This window comes from Ailuropoda melanoleuca, chromosome X (genome assembly GCF_002007445.2).
Source record: "Ailuropoda melanoleuca isolate Jingjing chromosome X, ASM200744v2, whole genome shotgun sequence".
NCBI classification, from domain to species: Eukaryota; Metazoa; Chordata; class Mammalia; order Carnivora; family Ursidae; genus Ailuropoda; species Ailuropoda melanoleuca.
In genome coordinates, this window is record NC_048238.1 from 87173377 (window position 1) to 87182071 (window position 8695).

At 39.9% G+C, this 8695-nt stretch overlaps 1 non-coding gene across 1 annotated transcript; it reads left to right on the forward strand.

Moving 5' to 3' along the window:
• Positions 1-1912: 1912 nt before the first annotated feature.
• On the forward strand, positions 1913-2020 carry LOC117797607. Its single transcript, XR_004622606.1, has one exon. It is a non-coding gene; the product is annotated as a U6 spliceosomal RNA (small nuclear RNA).
• The last annotated feature ends 6675 nt before the right edge of the window (positions 2021-8695 follow it).

Below are 8695 nucleotides of genomic sequence, written 5' to 3' on the forward strand. Positions count from 1 at the left end.
CTTTTAATCCTTGTAATCCCACTGATTCTCTAGCTGGCTTTCTCCCGGATATATTTCAGAGAAGAGCTTTAGAGTCCCTGGCAAATACCTCTTCATTCTTTTTTAGCCCACGTAATTTCTACTTTGTATCTGAGCTGCCATATTTTTCCAGACTTCCCTTTTCTCCTCATTAGAAGCTATATTTCCATTTTTTGAAAGATGCCTTCCCCCCCCTTACAATAGCCTCTTTGACTTTGTCAACTAACCCAGCTGCATATTTTATGTCCCAAGTGCCTAGTATTTTTGATCATTGGCATACATTTTCTCAGGCTTCCAATACGTTATGTTGAAAATAGTCCACAGGCTTCCTGTGGGTTATTGACTTTTTGAATGTTAGTCTTAATTTTTCTTAATGCCTTGTAACATGTGGCATACCCAAACAGGAATGGGCCTTGTTCAGACACCATCCTGAAGCAGAAGTGTTGACTTGGTGTGCTCTCTCTGGACAGAAAGCTTGCTGCAACCGTTATTTAGACCCAACCACCAGTTAAAAGCTCTTTCCTTAACACAGAAAGCTTTGCTTAGGAATTTCTGAAGAAAGCCCAAAGAATTAATTAAGAAAATGGAGCCTATGCTCTAGAAAGGACAAAATAGTAAAAAGAAAAGTGTACTGCAATTAACATAGTAGTCAAACTTGTGAACTACCACTAATCCCTTCACTCCCTTGGCAGCGTGGCAAAGGGAAGTGAATCTATTTCTAGGACAACATATTCTAGGAACTAGCCTAATATATCCAGTTACCTAAAAAATCTGAACTTGGATTTCCTCCAAATCATGATCGATCCAGGTCAACACCAGATCACGCAAGAGAGGCCTGAGTCCTTGCATTCATCCAAGGCCACCACTGCTACTGTTTCTAGCCAGTGTCAAAAGAGAAATAGCCTTATTATGGAAATGGCCCTCCCGTAGTGACATTGCACATACCCACACAGGCAAAGCCTTGAACTATCTGAGTTGTGGTGGAATGCCTTGTGAGCCTCTGAAACACAAGAACACAGGAGGTCTGTGAGGGGGTCGTTTACCACTCACACCTCCCAGTCTTCCCTCGGACGCTGTCATGAGACAGTTTCTCATCACCTCCCCGGTTTTGATGGGATATGAAGCTCTCTGTCCAATGCCTTCAGAATTGAGCTGCAGAATATAAAACCCCCTAGTGGCAGCCTAGAATGGGCTCCTTGGCAATGCTGAAACACCGTTGTTTCGGTGTTGTCCTTTTTAGTGTGTGGAACAAAGATCATGGGGATCAGGCACCTTAGGCTTCCTCTTCTTTCTTGCTGTCTACTTAAGTAATAAAATGTCTAGGTCTAGAAGTGACTTGCTGTCTCTTTACCAGCCATATCAGTCAGGCCTTGGCCTTGCTTTGTGTCATGTGAAAGCTTGACAAGCCTTGAGCCATTCCACACAACCAAGTTGTGATTACATCCAAAGCATGGTGGGTTGAGGCTACAGTTGATTCCATTGACAAGGTCTGCATCTTTCCACCCAGTGGGAGCTGTTGCTGTTTCTGACACTGAGTGAGGGGCCTAGAAACTAATTGGCTCCCCTTTTTTAAAATGTTGCAAATTCAAACGTAAGGACATTCCGCAAAGCAATTTGCCCGGGCTCTTCAAAAGTCAATGTCCCAAAAGGCACACATGCTCAAAAAAGGCTGTGGAACTTTACAGGAGACTAAATGAAGGGACAACTAAATACAATCTGTGACATTTGAGTGGATTCTAGAGTTTTAAACACCTCTAAAAGACTACAATAATTAGAGATATTAGAATATGGATTATAAATCAGATAATAGCATTATAACAAATGTTAAAATGTCTTGGGTGGGATCATTGTATTGTGGTTCTGCAGAAGAATGTTCTGCTTTAGGAAACATGCTGTGCCCGCTTCAGCAGCACCTATACTAAAACTGGAACGATACAGAGAAGATTGAGCATGGCCTCTGCACAAGGAAGACAGGCAAATTCGTGAAGCATTCCATATTTCTAAAGGTCTTTATTAAAAAAAAAAGGAAATACATGCTGAAGTATTCAGGGAGTCCATGCAATTTACTTTCAAATGATTCAGGAAAAAAATAATGTATATTTACAGCATAGATAAAGCAAATGTAGCAACATGCTAACAATTGATAAAGGGTATATAGGTATTCGTTGTATGATTCTTACAACTTAATATCTTAAATATTTCAAAATAAAAAATTGGGAGGAACCATGCTGCAAAGAACATTCTTGCACGTATCTTATTGGGCACATGAAACTCCAGGTTATATATTAGAAGTGGAATTTCTAAGTTATAAAATATGAGCATCTTTTTTTTAAAAGATTTTATTTATTTATTCAACAGAGATAGAGACAGTCAGCGAGAGAGGGAACACAAGCAGGGGGGGTGGGAGAGGAAGATGCAGGCTCATAGCGGAAGAGCCTGATGTGGGGCTCGATCCCATACCGCCGGGATCACGCTCTGAGCCGAAGGCAGACGCTTAACCGCTGTGCCACCCAGGCGCCCCATAAAATATGAGCATCTTAAGCTTTATTCGATATTGCTAAATTACTCTCCACGGTGGTCATATCAGTTTCTACTCCCACCACATTTTACCACATCTTCACACCACACTGTCAGTTCTCATTTCTGCCAATCTGATGGGTGTAAGAGAGTATCTCATTACTACTTTTTTCGTAACATTTTATTACGAAAAGAAATTTAAACAAAGTTTAAAAAATTATGCAGTGAATTCAGGTGGTGGCTACAAGAGCATTTTGTCATATTTGCTTTATCACGTATCTATCCATCCCTCCACCCATAATTCAATTCCTCATATTCCGTTATGTATTTGAAAGTAAATTGAAAGCATCTTTACACTTCACCTCTAAACACTTCAGCATGCATATCATTGATAAGAGTTCAACATTTGCTTACAGATTTTTAAGGTAAAATATATACACAGTGGAATATCCAAACCATGAATATATATTTGCTGAGTTCTAACAAATGCACAAGCACATGTAACCCAGACCTCTATAAAAATATAGACCATTACCACCACTGCTAGAAAGTTCCCTAATTCCCCTCCAGGTCAACCCCTGCTCCCACCTCCACCGGGTAACCACTGCTCTGATTGGTTTTTCCATGACGGATTAGTTTTGTCTCTTCTAGATACAATATGCACTTTTCTGTGCACAATTTCTTTCACTCAGCATGTTTTTGAGATTAATGCATGTGGTTACCTCTATCACTAGTTTGTTCCTTTTAAGACGTTATTTATTTGAGAGAGAGAGTGAGAGAGCAAGAGAGCACAAGCAGGGGGAGCGGCGGAGGGAGAAGGAGAAGCAGGCACACTGCTGAGCCGGGGTCAGATGCAAGACTCAATCCCAGGACCCTGGGATCATGACGTGAGCCGCAAGCAGATGCTTTAACCTACTGAGCCAGCCAGGCACCCCTAGTTTGTTCCTTTTTATCACTGAGTAGAATTCCATTTTATGAATATGGCACAGTTTGTCCATTTTTCTGGTGATAGACACCTAGTCTCTCTTCAGTTTGAGGCTGTTATGAATAAGGCTGCTATGAACATTCTTGTCAAATATTTTTGTGGACATATGTTTTCATCTCTCTTGGGTTTTTATTGTTTTAATCTGCCTGTCTCTGATGACTAGTGAAATTGAACATATTTTCCTTTTTTAAGGTTTATTTAAGTAATCTCTACACCCAAAGTGAGTCTTGAACTCACCACCCCGGGATCAAGAGTCGCATGTTCTTCCAACAGAGCCAGCCAGGCGCCCCAAACATATTAACCATATTTTACTGTATATATTATCTACTTTTATCTTTTGTTCATTTCTCTGTTGAGCTATCTGTCCTTAATTTTTTTTCTTTACGAAGCAGCTCTCGGGACACCTGGGTGGCTCGGTCAGTTGGGCATGTCACTCTTGGTTTCAGCTTAGGTCGTAACGTCATGGATTGAGTGACTGAGCCCTGCATTGGGCTCTGTGCACAGTGGGGAGTCTGCTTGAGATTCTGTCTCTCCCTCTCCCTCTGCCCCTTCCCCCAAGCATGCTTTCTCTCAAATAAATAAATCTTTTTTTTAAAAAGCAGCTCTTTTTAAAGTTTTATTTATTTAAGTCACCTCTACACCCAACATGGGGCTCCAACTAACAACCCCAAGATCAAGAGTCGCATGCTCTTCTGAGCCACCCAGGCACCCCAAGAAGCAGCTCTTTTTATTCTGGATGCTAATTACATGTTTCTTACATGTTGTAAATATCTTGTCTCTTCTTTTTATTTATGGTGTCTATTCTTATGTAGAAGTTTTAATTTTTAACACAGTCGAATTTACTAATTTTTTTTCTTTTACAGTTATACTTTATGCACCTTGTCTACGACAAGTCGTCTTTGGTCTAGGGTACACAGTCCCTGAAGGTATGTGAAGACTTTTAAGGTGTTTAAGAGTATGGACGGCTTTGAAGGAATTAATTTCTAGATCCTCAATTGCCTTATCTATTCTTTCCTCAAAGTGAAATATTTCAGAATGCCTGTGTGGTGGCCTCACTCTGGGCCTCCTTTTCCACCTTTCCTTTCACAAATGCCTATATCTCTTTTCCCCAGTCTGAATCTTAGTATTGTTCATTCCCCTAACTATAAAATGTCTGGTGAGCCAAACAAAGGGACAAATCAAAATATTGGTGTTAAAAGTATACAGACTGTATTTATATCAAATTATAATGAAAATGAATTCCCAGTGAAAACAGAACAGTGGTTCCTTCTGGGGCGGGAATGAAGATTGACTACTTCAAACAAAAAAACACAAGAGCAAATAACATGCATGTTGAAATTTTCAGGAGTGAAGTGTACTAATGTCTGAAACTTACTTTAAAATGCATAAACACATAAGATGGGTTAATGGATGGTATAGGGGCTCAGGGCAGGCTGCCCCAAGATGGGCCACTTTGGCATAAAGATTATTTTGAGTTAAAAGTAATCAAAACCCAGGAGATGCTGGAAAAGCTCTCTGGGCCCCCCACAACACCCTAAATTTACATTGGAAAGCAGAGCCTGTACCAGGAAGAGAGCTATTCTTTTAAAAAAGATTTCATTTATCCATTTGAGAGAAAAGTAGAGAGAGAAAGAGAAGAGCCCGAGTGGGGGGAGGGGCAGAGGGAGAAGCACACTCCCCGCCAAGCAGGGAACCCAATGCGGGCTGATCCTGGGACTCCCAGATCACAACCTGGGAGCAGGAGGCAGACGCCCAACCAAGGGAGCTACCCAGGCACCCCAGGAAGAGAACTATTAACAGAGACTCCCTTTTATGTAAGGAACTTACCTGCATAATAGGACAACCTTGTATTTCCAAACATCTCCTTTCACCTTCCTGCTAATGGCCTTCTCCTCTTTGTATCCTCAGACCTCTCCTTAGTTCACAGAAGTTTCACGTTGCCTCAGTGTCTTTGGAATTTCCAGGTCTGTAGATTTACTACATGTACACCTATTAAATTTGGTTTTCTCCTGTCAATCTGTCTCATGACAACTTGATTCTAAGCCCACTTAGAAGGACCATAGCACAGAGGCAGGTCTTCCACCCCAACAGGGGATAGAGGGATGGGTAGATAGAAAAAGAGGTATTAAAGTGAACATAGCAAAATGCTAATTGTAGAATCTAGGTGGCAAGGATATGGACATTTGTGTACAATTCTACCAATTTCTTTACTTGTTTAAAACAAATAGATGCTGAGGAAGCTTCCTCTAGTCAAAGTCTTGTGTCTTTTTCTGCTTCTGAGAGACAGGTCCATGAGAACAAAGCAATGAGAGCTGTGATAAGAAATACTGAAGGTGGCAGTGCCTTATTTCACCCAGGCAACAAATTCATGGCAAGGCTCTGCCTCATCTATCTTAGAATTAGAATTCAGAATTGAGATAGTTCTTACAAGGAATGCATTAACACATTTTTATTTGTTTTTTTTTAAAGATTTTATTTATTTGACAGAGACGGAGACAGCCAGCGAGAGAGGGAACACAAGCAGGGGGAGTGGGAGAGGAAGAAGCAGGCTCCCAGTGGAGCAGGGAGCCCGATGTGGGGCTCGATCCCAGGACCCTGGGATCACGCCCCGAGCCGAAGGCAGACGCTTAACGACTGAGCCACCCAGGCGCCCCACACATTTTTATTTGAATCAAAAAAAAGCATCAGACTTTTTAAAACAAAATAAGTCTCATTTGACTTTTTTTTTTTTTATGAATAAGGCTGACTGCCAGTTAGATTATATAGTGGACATTTCCTTATATAAATTGAATAAACTCAGATCAGTAGCTCCAAAAACTTTTGATGAAAATATTTTTAAAGCTCAAGATAAAATAGAACATTTATTTTAAAATACTATGTTGGGAAATGTCCATTCAAATTAACAATATTTTAATTTTTCCAACCCTTTCTGAGTATATCAGGTTAAATAAGTTACCACTCAGTGAAAAAGTAAAGAAGAATAGTTACTAGTCATCTAAAAAGCCTTTTTGGTATAGTTCCTAGAAGGTGAGAAGGTGAATAACTCTAGTGAATGAGTAACAACTCCTTTTACAAGCCAGGTGGTTTCCAATCCTTTGCGTTCAACAAATTTGAAGGAAAATCTAATCAGGGAGCCAGACAATAGATCATAAAAAGACATTTCTGATAGATCACTATGTGATTTTTGGAAAACAGCTCAGAAAGAGCTCAAATAATTAAACTACAATGCTATTATAATATTTATATTTTCAGATTCTTACATGTTTGAGCAATTTTCTAGTGCATCTACCTATAAAAATAAAAACAAAAATAGAATTGAAACTGAACTCTCATTCTAGCAACAGGTTGTATTCATCCATCCATATGTACATGGGAGGGGGAAAAAATCCAGCTCATTCAAGCATGCATTTCCAATAAAATTTGATGTTTATGTTTTCTATTCATTTATCAAAATGTATAAAAAATCTTCATTTTGAGCAATTTTATACCAATAATAAGTTACAAATAACTCAATACAGAGAAATTTTTTAATAGCTAAAAATATGTTTATAGGACATTTGCAAAAAAATTGTTTTATGTTCACATTTTTGCTGCAAAGAAATATGACAGAGTGATCAATAAAGGACTTTTAAGCATAAAAATATATCACATTAAGATAAAATTCTATGGGGGAAGTGGAATGGAAAAATGAATTAAAGACAAAAATAGATATAAATTTTCTGGCTATTAAAGAAGAGCTTATCCCTTTAATTTTCAAATGGATGACAGTGGGTATCAAATCACTATGGTATTTAGATTTCATTTAAAATAATAATAGATTTGGTTTTTATGCCACCATTTATAATACATTGGAAATTACATCCTTTGTAATTATCTTAACTTACAATGAAAACATTTTTATGTCACATTAAACATGTAAATGTAGATCCATAATTTTTCAAAATTCTTTGAGGGATATGAGAGCAAACAGCATGAAAACCGCTGGTCTAAGAAATCATTTCCTACCCTGTGATGAAATTATACTCCCTTGGATTTCTATTTTTTTAAAAGATTTTATTTATTTATTTGAGAAAGAGAGAGACAACAGGAGCAGGGAAGAGGAGCAGAGGGAGAACCAGGCAGGGAGCCTGACAACGATACAGGGCTCAATCCATGACCCTGGGATCATGACCAGAGCTGAAGGCAGACGCTTAACTGACTGAGCCACCCAGGCACCCTCTCTTCTATTTTCTTTAAAAATGTCAAAGGTTTGGGGCACCTGGGTGACTCAATCGGTGAAGCATCGGACTCGGTTTTGGCTCAGGTCATGAGCTCAGGGTCTACTTCCCCCTCTCTCTCCCTCTCCCCCTCCCCCCACTTGTGCATTCTCTCTCTCGATTAAAATAATAATAATAATAAAATTTTTTTAAAAAGTCAAAGTTTTGCCTTTCACATTTCTGTCTCTCATCAGCCTGGAGTTGATTTCCCCAAAACCTAGCCCAGATAGACACAGCACCAGAACCAGCTGCAGCCTGTGGGGAAGCTTAACATTTCCCTCAAACATGGCTTAGCTTTACTGACTCTGAATCACGCGAGTGGGGAGTAGCCAAGAATGAGTAGTGCCAAAAGCTGTTCAAGTTCACCACCAGGTTTGGGAACCACTGACTTATATGATAGAGGCCAAATGATTGAATGTGCCATGCAAGGTGTCAGAGACTGAACTGTACTCCCCCAAAAATTCATGCTGAAGTTCTAACCCACACTACCTCAGAATGGGACTGCATTTGGAGATAAGGCCTTTGAAGAGGTAATTAAGTTAACATGAGGTGACTAGGGTGTGTCCTAATCCAATATGACAGACATCTTTATTGAGAAGAGATTAGGACGCAGGCATACCAAGAGGGAAGACACAGAAAGAAGATGGCCATCTGCAAGCCTGGAGGACAGACCTCAGACGTGAACCTGCCAACACCTTGAACTCAGACTTTAAGCGTCCAGGACTGTGAGAAAATAAACTTCTGTTGTGTAAGCCACCCGGTGTGTGGTATTTTGTGATGGCAGCTCGAGTAGACTAATATAACAAGGATTTTATCTGGGCCCTGACTACGTCTCAGACCTCTTGTCAGGCTCCATCCACCCCCACCATCCCCACCTACCCACACCTCTGCTTTACTAGTTTTGAGACCTTGGGCAACC